The sequence below is a fragment of the Hippoglossus hippoglossus genome, chromosome 11 (assembly GCF_009819705.1).
Source record: "Hippoglossus hippoglossus isolate fHipHip1 chromosome 11, fHipHip1.pri, whole genome shotgun sequence".
In the NCBI taxonomy this organism is placed as follows: domain Eukaryota; kingdom Metazoa; phylum Chordata; class Actinopteri; order Pleuronectiformes; family Pleuronectidae; genus Hippoglossus; species Hippoglossus hippoglossus.
The window spans coordinates 10,927,101-10,941,249 of NC_047161.1; the positions used below are offsets into that span (position 1 = coordinate 10,927,101).

Below are 14,149 nucleotides of genomic sequence, written 5' to 3' on the forward strand. Positions count from 1 at the left end.
CTCAGTACGACACCCTCTAAAGTTGTGAGTTCTCTCTGTGTGATTCATGCTGGGCCGCTCAGCAGGCCTCGCTCTCTGTGACAAAGCCGCCCTAGTTCTCGCTGCACCTCTGTAACCAGGATATCCTGTCGAACGTTGACACCAGCGGCTGGTGACATGTCTCTACATCAGCAGACATCCGACCTCCCGCACAGGCGCGAGCCCTTTAGAAGCACATGTACAGGGGGATCTACTATGTGTGTGTCCTTGCATCAGAATCTGCACACACAGGGAAACGGGTGAAGCATGGAGCTACAGCAAATTGCAGAACGAGGCACAAGCCTGAGCCTAAATAGTGAGTTTCAAGCAGAGCAGCAATTTGTGGTGAATAAGTGAGTCAGGAACGTATAGAGGTACTTGGATGGCATTCTGCAAACGTTTGGAGACAAGGACACGAGAAAACCCCCACAAAAGCAGACATTCGCCAGAGGAAGAAAAAAACAAGGCAAAATTAGGGCTACAGGCGCACAGCTAATCCATAATGTGGATTGTGAAAGAACCTTCGTACTGCCAAGTAATTACTTTCCAACACAGCCGATTCATCAGCTGTGTAAGTATGCTCTCTTTATCCTTTTCAGAATCATAAACTACTGACACCACATTTCCATCCCATCAAAACCACGAGGCCACAACGCTCAAGTGTCTTAAAAACATATATCCTCGCGATGACATTTCCATTCTTTTCTGGTTAAATATGGAAAAAAACTGTCCAGTCTCGCGTCGGCCAAGAAGCATGTAGAGTATAAAACAAGACGTGTATTACTCCAGACTGTAAACATCGAACCACAATGTTCATGCCCACTGGTGACAAAGAGGAGGCAGGAGAGTGCACGGAGCCTCACCCTGAGGCCTACTGCATCCTGTGGGGCACGAAGAAAGAGTAACAAAAAAAAGACTCACCCGAAAACCTTGTGTTTTCTCTCCCAATCAATGAGTTTCTTGTGCCAATAACTTTCTTGACCACTCAAGTTTAGTCTGAGTTCACTGCCTGTAGGTGAAATCTCTTCAGCATCATAAGCTACAGACAAATACCTCGCGACTGTCAGTGCACCGCCTCGCCTCAGGCAAAACAACGACCAAGAGAGTGCCGAGAGAGACAGGCTGAAGGAGGAAGTAGGCGTTTGTCGAGAAAAGAGGAAACGGGTCTACGAGTGAGAAGAAAGCGGCAAAATTCAAAGCTAAGATGACAAGTGCGCGGGAAGGCATTGCTGGAGTCTAAGGTTTAAGGTATACATGTGAAGAAAGATAAAGTAAACAAATCAACGCTGTCAATAAAAAAATAATTGGCAGTTAAATCTCATATGGGCTCCATGTTCTCCATCCTCTGCATTAGTCCTGCAGCCGATTTCAGACATGATTTTCTAAAAATGTTAGGAACATTTTGACTGGACATTTTCCTGCTGTATGCTCACATGGGCTCACGCAAAAAATGTGGAGTTAGTTGAGAAAAACTGACTCTGACATTTGCATTCTCACATAGAGTCCCTCTGTAATAATTTCAGGAAAATGTCCAGATTTCAGTTTAAGCATAAAGACAAAAGGTAGGAATCAACTTGCTCAAAAGTACAAAAGTAAACAAACCAAGATATACTGCTACTGAGCTCTAGAAATGCTGGTGGGAGGATTTTATTACCTTCAACAAGAGCTTGTCTCACTGTTTCTTTCTAATTTTCAATCATTACGCTAATCACCCCTTGGCTGCTGCAGCCTCAGATTTGCTGGACAGCGTCATTTCAGTCCTGCAATACATAATTGGATTTTCCCAAAAATGTTAAACTACTGATTTAATGATTTACAGTGAAAATAATGCCACCCGTGTGTCACGCCCGGGCCACAGTGTTAGCGTGTGCAGTGCGTGTGCAGCTGTAACGCTGATCTGCTGCGTCTCGCGAGCGTCTGTTGTTTACACAGGGAGCGTGTCAGCTGCATATTTTCTGCAGAGCTGCTATGTGAAGCCTACACACTCAACTGAATGCCAGGACACTACAGTATAAAGCCGTTTACGTCCTCTCCTACTGTAATCACAATAACAACAAAAAAACCTTGTTAAAACAAATGAATGGATTCAGTCAACAGAAACGCTAGAGTAATTTTACTTTGAAACACTTACAGGAAGTGTTGCAAATATTTATGTGCCGTGCGGTACGCAGAGAAAATGGGCAAGACTCACAGAGTGGCGGTTCCAACCTGATAACATGGGCGCAGTAATAAAAAGCCAGATTATGCCCGATGCACATTGGACCCTGTCGCAGCCAGTGTGGCCCGGACATTAATCAGTGTGCCACACTAGTCACAGCAGACTACGAAGCTCCAAGACATCCAGCAAAGAAAGTGCTAAAGGGAGGACTTGTTCAAGAATACACACATTAGCCTGACGTTTTGTCACTACCACAGACAAGTTAGACTCAGTGATGCACGTAATACTGTTGTCTGGAGGTGATTACCACTTTCACTTCCACCTCTATAACGCCACACAGTCACTGCTGATGCAACAAATCTAGGAGTCTACAACAAGCACCAGCAGAGTGACTCACATGATTTGAAAAAAAATAGAGCACTGATCATGACCTAAGAGGCCAAAGGCTCAAATGAGACATTTACTTGTTGGAGCCGGGCAATGACATCTTCGTTTCAGAGTCTGAGAGGCTCCAAGTGTAGTGTCACACAAAAACAGATGTTTACTCCACCCAGGCTGAGGTCAGCTCTGCTTCATACGAGCCTCGTAAATGCAAACGTCCCAGACTTTTAGTTCCGACTCAGAGTCCCAGAGGGCCTCAGAAAAACAAGTAACCAAGTAACACAAACACTCCAAGGCAGCAACACCAGTGTAAAGAAAACAAGCAAATAGAAACATATCATAAACCAAATGAGTCGTTGAACGTTAGAGAAAGACGACTGTGAGCCGAGATACTCACGTTTCGTCATTCCATTGAAGCCGAAACCTGAATGCCACTGAGATCTGAGGAAGTGAAAAGGTTCAGAGGACCTCTATCACTAATGACTCCTTGCTACACAAAGAAAAATATTTGCGTGAGCTCCACACAACTGCCTGTCAGAGCCAAGAGCGCTGAGTCAGAGAGCTCACGGGGGACTCCACGTCAAAGCTTCAATAATCTATCCAAACTATCTCAGCTCCCTCGAGGACATCCCGAGTCTGTATACGCCTTCAGCCTGACTGACCCTTCGCTCAGGATGCTGCACCATGTCTGTCGTCATTTCAGATTTCCCCCAGGTCAACCCCCCCCCCGCTCCTCCTTCACTCCCTCTCCAGACAACTAGCGCCAAGATTCAAAACTTGTATGTTTGGGTACGACACTATTGGACTCTCTTAGAGCAGTCCAGCAATATTTTTCATATACAGACAAAAGACCCACCAAGCTCTAGACATTTTCCGACATGAACTTTATATGTGAAAGGCAAACTCCAAATTTTCCTGACACCTACCATGATCATGATCAGACTTGTGGGATAAGTCAACACTCCCCCCAGCCCTTGTTCATGGCACAAATCCAGGTAGAAGGATTTCACCAGTTTGCCTTTCACATATAAAGAACGCAGCCGGGTCAGACGCATTCGCAACTACAAGATAATGTCCGGGACATTCAGACGAGTAGTGGCATGACTGCTATCAGCCAGTTTCAAAAACTAAAATCGATGAGTGTGTGTTGAGAACAGATTATCAAGTCTCTTCTGGAAAAGCTAAAACGCACATTGCAAGCATGAGATGCTCTGTTTACACGGTGTTTGCCATTTGTTCAGGTTTTTACAAACTCCATCAGCGGATCTGAAAAACATCTTCTCAGGAGCCAAAGATTGTCTGGGTGATAAACTGACTACAGCTGCTTTTCCCGATGTATGTTGTTCCAATCAGAAGCTATTCAGCCTTATTATGCAAGACTGGCTGTGCTGAAGCAATGTTTGAAAGAAAAACATGAGGCATAATTACGAGAATTTCAAAATCAGATATCATTGACGGGCAAATCAGGGAAGCGTATATGCTACCGGGATTTAGAGGTAACTGTTTTATTTATAAGACATGAAAAATGTCAATATATGCGTAAGTAGCAGTGTACATAAATGTATATAGAATAAAATGTAGGGTGTTGTATGCTGTAAAGGTTTAGAGAAATAAAAATATGGAACACAAAAAAAAAACAAAAACCTGAAATATGTTATCGTATTGACTCATTCCAACTATTTTTAAATATTAAACTAAAAGTTACCGTATGTTACATTTTTGTTATTGAAAAACATGTCTTAACACATATCTGTAAGTGGAGTAGTGCAGATACCTTCCCTTCTTAATTCTTCTAAAGCAAGTCTTATCCAACGAACCAATCGGAGATGGCCTAAGTGAGGGGTGGGAGCTCGCAGCTGTCAATCAATATGTGAACATGCTTCTAGTAGTCTTCTCCTCTCACACCGAGGCTTCAGGCTAATATTAGCTGCTTTAAAATGTTGATTTAGCAGGTTAAGAAAAACTCCTGATTTCTGCATTAGCTGAGAAAGCAAAAACATGGAGGGAGCGGAAGTGTTCTGAGGAGAAATGGGCTTTTGAGTCTCATTCTAGATTTTTAAATCCTAATCAGGAGTTAATTAATCACTGGAACAAAAGCCTGACTAGTCGTGAAAATAAAGGTTTCTCATTCTGGTTTGTACTATTCAAGAGTCAGCTGCAGTTCTGACCCCGGCCCACATTACTACTGTTTGCTGGCTCTGGATAAGAGAAAAACTACATCCAAATTTGGATTTTGAATAATGTCAGAGGGCGATTGATGTCATTCGGCCGATTAGTGTTTCATAACCCCCTCGTTCCAATTTCTTTCCTAAAACAAGAACTGAAATGTGCACATTCCCACAGTCAGCTTGCAGAGGAGGGTGTAAGTCAAAGATAATTCTGCACCTCAGGGGATCATCTATTATTCAAAACCACATTTAAATTTATTCCACTTGAAGAGCAGTAGCGTGCCTTACTTGTAATCATCAAACTGAGGCGCTTATGATCCATGCATTTCCACATTCACTCCATTGGTTTGAGCAGACAACGGAAATCTAGGCCATGTTTTTATCTTCCGAACTGCACCTCGTCTTTCTAAACAACACATCATGTATACCGGTGTATGATCACTCAGAATATCCTGCACAAAATAAACCAAAACGACCTGTAGCTGGTTGTAATAAGCTACCATTCAGTACTGCCTTTATGAATGTGATTTAAACACAAGCTATTAGCCTGCTGCAGTTCCAGTATTCCCACATTGAACAGGACAGATTTCCTACTCATTAGAGGCTAATGAGGAGGTCTGCAGCGGATATGATTTACAGGTGGGCAACCTGTAATAAAATTATCACGGGTCATATGTAATTAAGACCAATCCCATGGGCGGACGATCTCCAGTGAATTACAGCTCAGAGTCCAGATCATCCTCATCATCATCAACAACAACCCCCCCCCCCCCCCCCCCCCCCCCCCCCCCCCCCCCCCCCCCCCCCCCCCTCTCCCCCCAGCTATACATGCACTGGTTTGCAAAGCATAGAAACAAACAGAGATTGAGAGGCCATCGCAAATGAAGCATTGTGAGAACTCGACCGCAGAAATAGGACGTGTAAATGTGACGTGACATTATTTCTCGTCTGTATCATCTGCACACAAACACGCAGACAGTTAAAAATCTGATTTCTCCTGGGAAACTGAAGTCGACGTTGCACTTTTCAGCATCCCCAGTCCTGCAGAGAGGACCACAGAGGCAAAGGTACACTAGCTGCTGTAGCTGCAGCAGCTACTTAATTGGACCACTCCTGAGCCCATCTCACTGCAGGAGGTGTCAGGTAGAGCGACACTGTTAATCGGGTCTGAAGCTGCCTACAGGTTGTGCAGGTATCCTCGAATTATCATCCTGGAAAGTTAAAGATTATAATATCAATAACAATAATAATAAGTACCTGCTCAGACAGGCTGATGCGCTGTTACGTCTTAGCGTCTCCCACTCATTTTCTATAAACACACATTTAATTGGATATTGACTGAACCTGAGACAAAAAAAAGCCATTGTACGTTTACCCATGCGGAGATTTTCCTGCTTTAATAAGAGTCCATAATAAGTTTGGACGTTTTATGCTTTTGTTTTCTTCGACTACAATGATCCATGGTGTTCATTATATAAACCTCACTGTATCTGTGCACAGCCACAGTCAGTGAAGCACCAGTCATTTTTTGTTTCCACCCCCCCCCCAACAACGGTTTACACCTTGGATTACAGATTAAACAAGATCCAACCATGGGATGTTTAGACTTTTAATATAATGCAGAGCTAAACACCTGCCAGCCATAGCTTCATATTTATCATGCAAATAGTAAAAGCGGTTTGTTCTACAAACAAGTTGCAGGTGGAATGTTTTGTGTTTTAAAGCCTGTTGCCATTATCTCATTATCTCGAAATCGTGTCTGATTATGACTGAATTCATTGTGTTTGTTTGACTGTGTTTCCACGTAATTAAAATGCAGACAAACAAGGTGACACATTGTTCCCATATGAGGTTCATCACTGATCACATCCAACTCGTGATATGATATTCTGGGATGTCCAAGTGCTTATGACACATTATCTGCACCATTAAAATACCCCAGTGTGTATATTTTCATCCCGTGCACTTAAAGGCTTGTGTATTCAAGAGCATTATGTAAGGTGATGATTGCACATGTTGTTGTTTTTTTCCTCCATCGCCCGGCTAACTGAAACACAATAGGCTACGTGCACCGTTCACACACACAATCTCCTTTCTCTTTAGATATAAAAATAACATGCCATCCTCCCACCTTACATAACTCTACCAGTCAGCATCAAGGTCTGTAGTGAGAGCTTCACAACAGAGGAGAGGCAAAACAATTAGGTGTTTACCCTGCAAGCCTTTTTACTGACAATTAGGACAAGTGTGTGTGTGTGTGTTTGAGTGCAACGGTGTGTACTGGCACATATATCTTTGTGAGGACCATTTTGAGCGAGGACCTCATGGAGTGAGGACATTTTGAACGATCCTCACTTTCTGAGACACCTTCAAAAAGGCCGGTGGGTCAAAGGGACAGTTAAAACTGGGTCTAGGTGTTGAATTAGATTTGTGTTAGGGTAAGAGTAAAGGTGAATTAAAAAGTTTCTGTGTCCGCTACGGTTCTTGTGACGTAAATGTCATCATCCATCCATGTCTGCAAGGATATGCGGACACCCGTGTGCAGCCAAAAATGCTGACTGTACAGATCAACTGTGCATGCAACTCCTGGAATGGAATGTGGGATCAGGTCATATACGTAGAACGCCAGAGTGATGCGGACCCTCATTTTAGTATGAATGGAATCATGGGCTTGTATGTGTGTGACCCGAACAAATATGCAACTCACGGCTATTACGAAACGTGGACAGTATGGTCAACCCTAAATAGTTAGGGTTAGGCATTTAATGTCGCTGGCTGAGGTTATAGAATAGGGTCAAATAACCTACTAACACCCACCAACCTCTGGCTCGACTGAAATGGGAATGGATACAATCGGTATTCACTCCCGGGTCAGAGGACTAAGTCAGTCATGCAGCGGCCGCCGCTCCGATTGGCAGAGATGGAGACACGACACCTGGGTGAACACGCTTATGGCAAGACGGCGAGCTGAGAGAGGTCAAACATGATGCACCGGGAAAAAGGCAGAAAGGCAAACTCCTCTACTGTCAATGGGGAAGGAGTTAATCGCCTTTAATTAGCAGGTTTACCCGCATTTACAAAACCTGCGTACACCTGCTAATTTTGGTGTAAAAGAGGTATAAGATCGAAGTCCAAGAGTATACGTGTGTGTACTTCTGACTTTCGTCCTTACAACTTCAAAGGGCTCTTTGATGGTTATGGCTTGGTTGTAGGGTGGGCGTTAGAATTCGGTTTAGGTTAATTAGGCTGGGTAGGGGTTGGCCTTTGAGTTGCGATTGTTAAAATTAGGATAAGTGGCTAGAGAACACATTATGTCAACGAGTGTCCTTACAAAGCCAGTATAGCCAGTATGTGAGTGCGTGTGCAAGAGACGGCAGGAGAGAGAGAGAGAGAGAGAGAGAGAGGCAGAGGGAGCCCACAGGCTTAGTGAGTCACTAACAGTGTGACCTTCTGCTCTCAGGCTTCGCAGCCCTGTCGGAAACAGCCTATACAGGTCAAACACCCACTCTCTGCGGTGTATTTATTCCAAACTGACACGTACAGTATAGGAGGACTAAATTATAGAAATACTGTCTGCTCCAATCTTTCTAAAGTTGATCCAGACCTTGGGAATTTCTGCAGCAGCTGGAAACATTAACATTGCAGGAGCTGCTAGATTCGAGCAATCAGTGAACCGTGTTGTGTGCATGCTGACTTGTGCAATTAGCAAATAAGACATCAGCAGCTATTGTAGTGGTGAGCAGGCTGAGATCTTTAGGAATAGGGATTTACTGCATAATTAATACAGCCCGAGTTGCTATGAAAGACACGGCACCGTCACAATTTTCCTCCTAAGAAAATGTCTGCACACTCCATCACGTTTTCACCAGAACGCTTTAGGACCCCAGATTAAATTCTGAGGCTGATAACAGTGGTTTCTAAACCTTAAATTACCTCAGCTTTACCGAGGGGAAAGATGCGGGCAGGGGAGATAAAAATGTCAGCGATGCTATGTGAGCTCTCTGCAGACTCCACAGTGGCTGGTCTGGCTGCAGGCCCGTGGGGTCTTTGGCGTAATCAACTTACATAGCTGGACCGTCGGGATGAAGCTGGAAAGACGAGCCTGGGTATTTGAAAGGAGCAGACTGGAGTCAGTGCTGCTCATGAACAGCAGCGGCGTATGGATATAATCATCGTGCGGACGACCATGGAAGCAGTTATTTCGGTGTACATTTACACTGGTAATATGTTGATTTTAAAAAGACATTTCTCATAAATCATTATTGAAACAGAAAAGCTAATGACAGGGTTTCAGCTAACAACAGGGAAAACAAATTACAGGAGGCTCATGTCTGAGTCCTTGTCATACATCAAACTAAACTTTTGGAAAAAAATATTTCTGCCGAGAGTCTGATGAAAAGATTCATAGATCTTTCATATCTGTTTGTTCACTGCCTAGCATGTTAAATCTAATTTATTTAATCCCAACAACAACAAAAAACAGAGTGAGACAAGTTGCCAGGCAACCAGTAGAGAGAAAGAAGTCATTGCACCAAACCAAAGTAGTCTGACTCATAACCTTTCATAAATCCACAACTTGTTCTTTTTACACTTTGGTCTATATACGACTTGAGCAAAACAATCTCTCTCTTATATTGCCACATTGGGAAATAGAACAAATTTAATTTAAAAAAAATGTTTTAATCAAAAGCAAAGTTGAAATTTTTCTGATATCATGAAATATACAACTTTTGCAAAAAAAAACAAAAAAAAAAAACAAAGAAGTCAAATGAAATGCAACAAAAGCGAGGCTTGTTTCCAAAGACACAACAGTTTGTGATGTAAAGAGACATCAAAGTGTGACTCTTCAAAAGCAGCAAAGAGTTTTGGGAGAGGAGCGGGGGATGGTTTGACCAGAGGAACACAGACCCTCCCCTCCATCCCTCCCTCGATCACTGCAGACAATGATTGGAGCCTCTGGGGCAACGCTGCAAGGAATGAGCCATCCTGAAAAAGTTCACTGGACCCATATCTGTCCAGTTTCTATGTGTGTGTGTGTGTGTGTGAGGGATGGGGGGGTGTATAGAGGGCATGGGTTGCGACCACACAAAAACCCTGCCAGGCCACGTGAGTGAGGCGGGGATGAATGGTGCTTTTTGGTTGGTCGGTGGGGGAAGTCATGGAAACAGGTCTATAGTCCCATTGTCTGACTGTGACGCCTGTATGCATGTTTGTGTTTGCGTGTGTGTGTGTGTGTGTGTGTGTGTGTGTGTGTGTGTGTGTGTGTGTGTGTGTGTGTGTGTGTTGCAGGAGGCGTCGTTGCATCAGTAGGGACCAGCGCAGCATTCTTCATTCACAAGCAGAAAAAGAAAAAAACCCGCCTCCATCATAAAGTGACCTTGACTACTCCAGCCGATCACAGAGCGCATCCGAGCATCTCCATCACACCCCCTCTCCTTCCAAGTGGGCGCATTTTCAGAGAAGGCAAGCAAGCAAGCACATAAACATAAACCGCCTATCGTCTATAAAAACACTGACACAGTTATAAACCGGGGGCTGCCACTGAAAAAACTAAACAAAACAAACATTACATTATAACCGGTTTCCACATTGTGTAACTAATCAAACCATGTAACTGCAGGGCAAATCAATAACTCTTCTCCTACACAGCAACAGGACAGCCGGGTTTCATCCACCACATACCTGCTGCCACTCTACCTCATACAAACTCCGATACTGATATAAAAAATAACCCTTACAAAAGCAGAAGTCGGAAAAAAAAATCAAGTTTTAAAAGAGAACTTATTTTTAAATCTATCCTCATTCCCTATGTCAATCAGTTCAGTTGTGTGACGCTCAAGTGAGTTTCAGTTCTACTAAAAGTTTAGCCAAATCAAAAAGACACAAAAAAGCCACTTCCTCAAAGTGCTAAATTTACACCCGAGACATCAGATGGAAATGTACCAGACAAAAGGTTATTATGGAAACGATGGGCACACAACCACAAGCGGGTACGCCGGCAAAAGACAACAGACGTTAAACTGCCTTTTATATTCTCCTCTGTGGGGCGTCTCATTCATAAAACACAGACAGCGGTTATCACAACGCAGCTAAACGGATACTAAACTCTTGAGGGATCTTCCAACGCTCAACTGGATTAGAGCCGTTCATGAGGAAGATAGTGTTGGTGTACGGCCACTGTGTGCCAATTGAAAAGCATGGCAGGTGCAGCGGGAAGTCACTTCCACACACACACACAAACCCAAGAAAAGAGCCGTGCACTCTGCCGACCAAGCATGAGGCGTGTTTAAGTCCCAGAATAAAGCTGCGGCGATTATGCAAGAACAATACTGTAGCTAAAGGCTTAGTTTCACTCGTTTTAGAGAGAAAGGAGAACTTTACTGCCCCACAGCTTTGGCAGGATGACAGAATATGGTAATTACTCTGAGTGTAAGGCTTCATGTGTTGCGGTGTCTTATTAAACATCCTTCTCTATGAAATGAACACATGACACATACAGATTCTCTTTCATATAAAGTTTACTTGGAGCTTTCGTTCAACTGAGATTAAAACTGGGCATTAATACCACAACGTTCCATAAGTGGAGAAAAAACAAGTGCATCCACTGTATGAGTGCTTCCAAGAAAAGAAATTTAATTTGTTATTACACTTTACTGTGAGGTATTAAAACATGAAGCCTAAGGCACACTTGATGCTCCAGCCGTCACCGATGGTTGTTGCGAGGGCTGCAGCCTCTCGCCCCCGCACACACGTCTTAAGACTAAAAATACTCTGCTTGGGATAAAAATCTGCTTCTGTTACGTTTTCCCCCCCCAAAATGATAAAAAATACACCCATTTAAAAAAGAAAAACGACTTTCTCTCCCTCATTTAAAATTTAGTATCTATGAATTCTCTGCGGATGTGTAATAGAGGTTTCAAGTTTGCACATCACTCTTGTGTAACATGCATAAATGTGTTCAAACAAGTTGTACTGTCATAGCATCATGTTGATACATCTATGAACATCATTCTGCATGATGCTAAATGTTGAAGTGATGTAACAATAAGAAAACTTATTGAGTAGAGGACGACTTTAAATTTAACTGAGAGAAAGTTAAATAAACAACACATTTGGTTTTATTTTTAAAGAGAAATGTTTTGGAAACTACTAATGTGTATATTGAAAAAACATATAATCCATTTGATTTCGATCCACAATCCATTATGACCTTTTAAACAAAAACTTTCACGATACACTGAGCATGTTCATTTCACTGCCCACTGCAAAAGCCATTACAGTTATGAATCCAGTGTTAGTGGGGTTTTAAACTAAAAGGTTAGTGGTACGCTGATGACTCGTCAGCTTTTTTTCAGGCCTGCTCTGTTACATTATAGCAGCTTAACTCGCTCTGTGCACAGTGCTGGCAGGGCTGCCATGTGCTCCACAGAGTTTAATGGGATTCGAAGGACTGGGCATCGCGGGTCAGGGAACTTCCTTTGCAAATGGAGTGCTGAGCCACCAAGACCAGGCTTTTTCCTTTGCTCAGTCTTCAGATAAACAAACAGAACCAGGGTTTCTTGCAGACAGTTTTCATATCAAGGGGGACGCCTACAGACGTACACACTGGAAGACAGTGTATGTTCTACAAAGTCTTTGTATTTTCCCATGAAACTCTCCGTTTCTGGGACTTTTGATGGTGTGGATATGGCCAACAAAGTATGATGAGGTCTACACCAAACCACCCTGCATTTACAGTACATCTGCATACCAGTGTCAGGGCTTAGACAACAATTGGTGTCATAATAGCCTCCGTCAAGTAAGTTATGTAATTTTTTTAATTGCCGCTCGTCTGTGTATCTCTGCAGGATTATTAAAAAAATACTGACCTGATTTCCATTTAATTTTGAGGAGGGGTGGGGCATGACCCAAGGAAGAACCCATTTCATAAGTGGGTGACTCCAGGACTTTTGAGGAGGTTCATCTAGTCAGGATGCCTCCTGGGTGCCTTCGGTTGGAGGTTTACCAACCTGGAGGAGACCCCAGAACTCGCTGGAGGGATTACACCTCCCATCTAACCAGGGAACGCCCCGTCTCCCCCAGGAAGAGCTGGAGAGCGTAGATGGGCAAAGGGACGTTTGGACGCCTGCTACCTCTGTGACCCTAGCCCGGATAAGCAGAAGACAATGGATGGATGGATCCAGGACTTTCTTTAACATAGGGCCTTAAAGTTCAAGACAGTCCTGGGTAAATGTTTCTTGTTTTTCAGCTTTTTAATTTAAAATTTGTCTTTATCTCTCTCAAATGCACATTACTTTCATTTTTGCTACTGCCCATTCTGCCTGTGAAACCCTCTTTCCTATGGTGCAACATTGTGATGCTTATTAGGAGCGCCTGGTTTGATGCAACAGAGCTCCCTGCTGCTTTCTGCAAACTGCACACAATCAAAAAACGAAACCACATCAAGGCAAGATAAGAAAGAGAAACAAACCATTAATGCTCGAGAAACAGTAATAGCAGTTTCTCGGCCAAGTCCAGGCTGAACTCTCAGCTGATGTATTGCTGAAGTGAGCAGCTGATGCTGACAGATCTGATACTGGGACTGAGATGGTGCCAGACTCTCTACCTTTCAACTGAGATTAATTAGAAAAGCGTACCTGGTATTTGTGGGAAGATGAAAAAAATGAGGACAGAAGTAGTCTACTTAATGGGAACCATTGGCTACTCTTTTAGAGCAATTCATCCAAAATACTTTTTGTATTTTTTAATAGGTGGCTTGTGCACAGAGTTGAAAAACTGGAAGGAATGTAAACTACATACAATATATGCTCGTCCTACTCATCCCCACTACCCCTTAGCCCTGCAGGTCTTTTCACTTTGTCACATCGCTTGTGGAATAACACAACAGAGTACAGTGCGTGACATTTCTGTGCTAACAATAATTTGGTCTGCCGCGAACCGCTGCAGCAGTGCTTTACACGTCATATACATCTCTTAATGGAAACACGGCCTCCACTTAGCTAAATTCAATAGCTCAGAGGATTACCATCTCCACTGGAGCATGTAATAACCAAAAGGTCATATCATCATCATCATAACTCAACAAACCATAATCTGCCGCTGCCTCTTTAATGGCTTTTAAAGTGTGTCAAGGCCCGAGTCGCAGCCACCAGTAACGTTTTTTAATGAACACGCCCGCCTCTAAAAGTGCCAGTCTGCCAGTCACGCTGCCCGGTTCTGAATGCCGTGACACTCCATCCCCTGTTGGGTTCGCGTTAGCCTAGATCGAGATGTGCGAGGAGCCGGAGAACATTTGGGATTGATTTGTGGCTATTTATACTTGTCCTACTTGAACTAAATGGTTCAGATAGTCAGAGGAAGAAGTCAGGCTGAAAAGGCTTATTGAACTCTTAAAAAAAAAAAAATAGAGAAGAAAAATCATTGG

The 14,149-nt window shown here is 43.3% G+C and overlaps 1 protein-coding gene across 5 annotated transcripts in view; it reads right to left on the reverse strand.

Moving 5' to 3' along the window:
* Positions 1-14,149, reverse strand: part of elmo1 (engulfment and cell motility 1 (ced-12 homolog, C. elegans)) — a 105,791-nt gene that overhangs the window by 78,543 nt on the left and 13,099 nt on the right. Inside the window, exon 1 of one of the 5 annotated variants that reach the window (XM_034599931.1) lies at positions 940-1,126. The exons of the other annotated variants lie outside the window; for them this stretch is intronic. The gene's annotated coding sequence lies outside the window, so the exon portion shown is untranslated. Of the gene's footprint in view, positions 1-939; positions 1,127-14,149 lie in introns of those variants that run through there. 5 annotated transcript variants of the gene reach the window in all.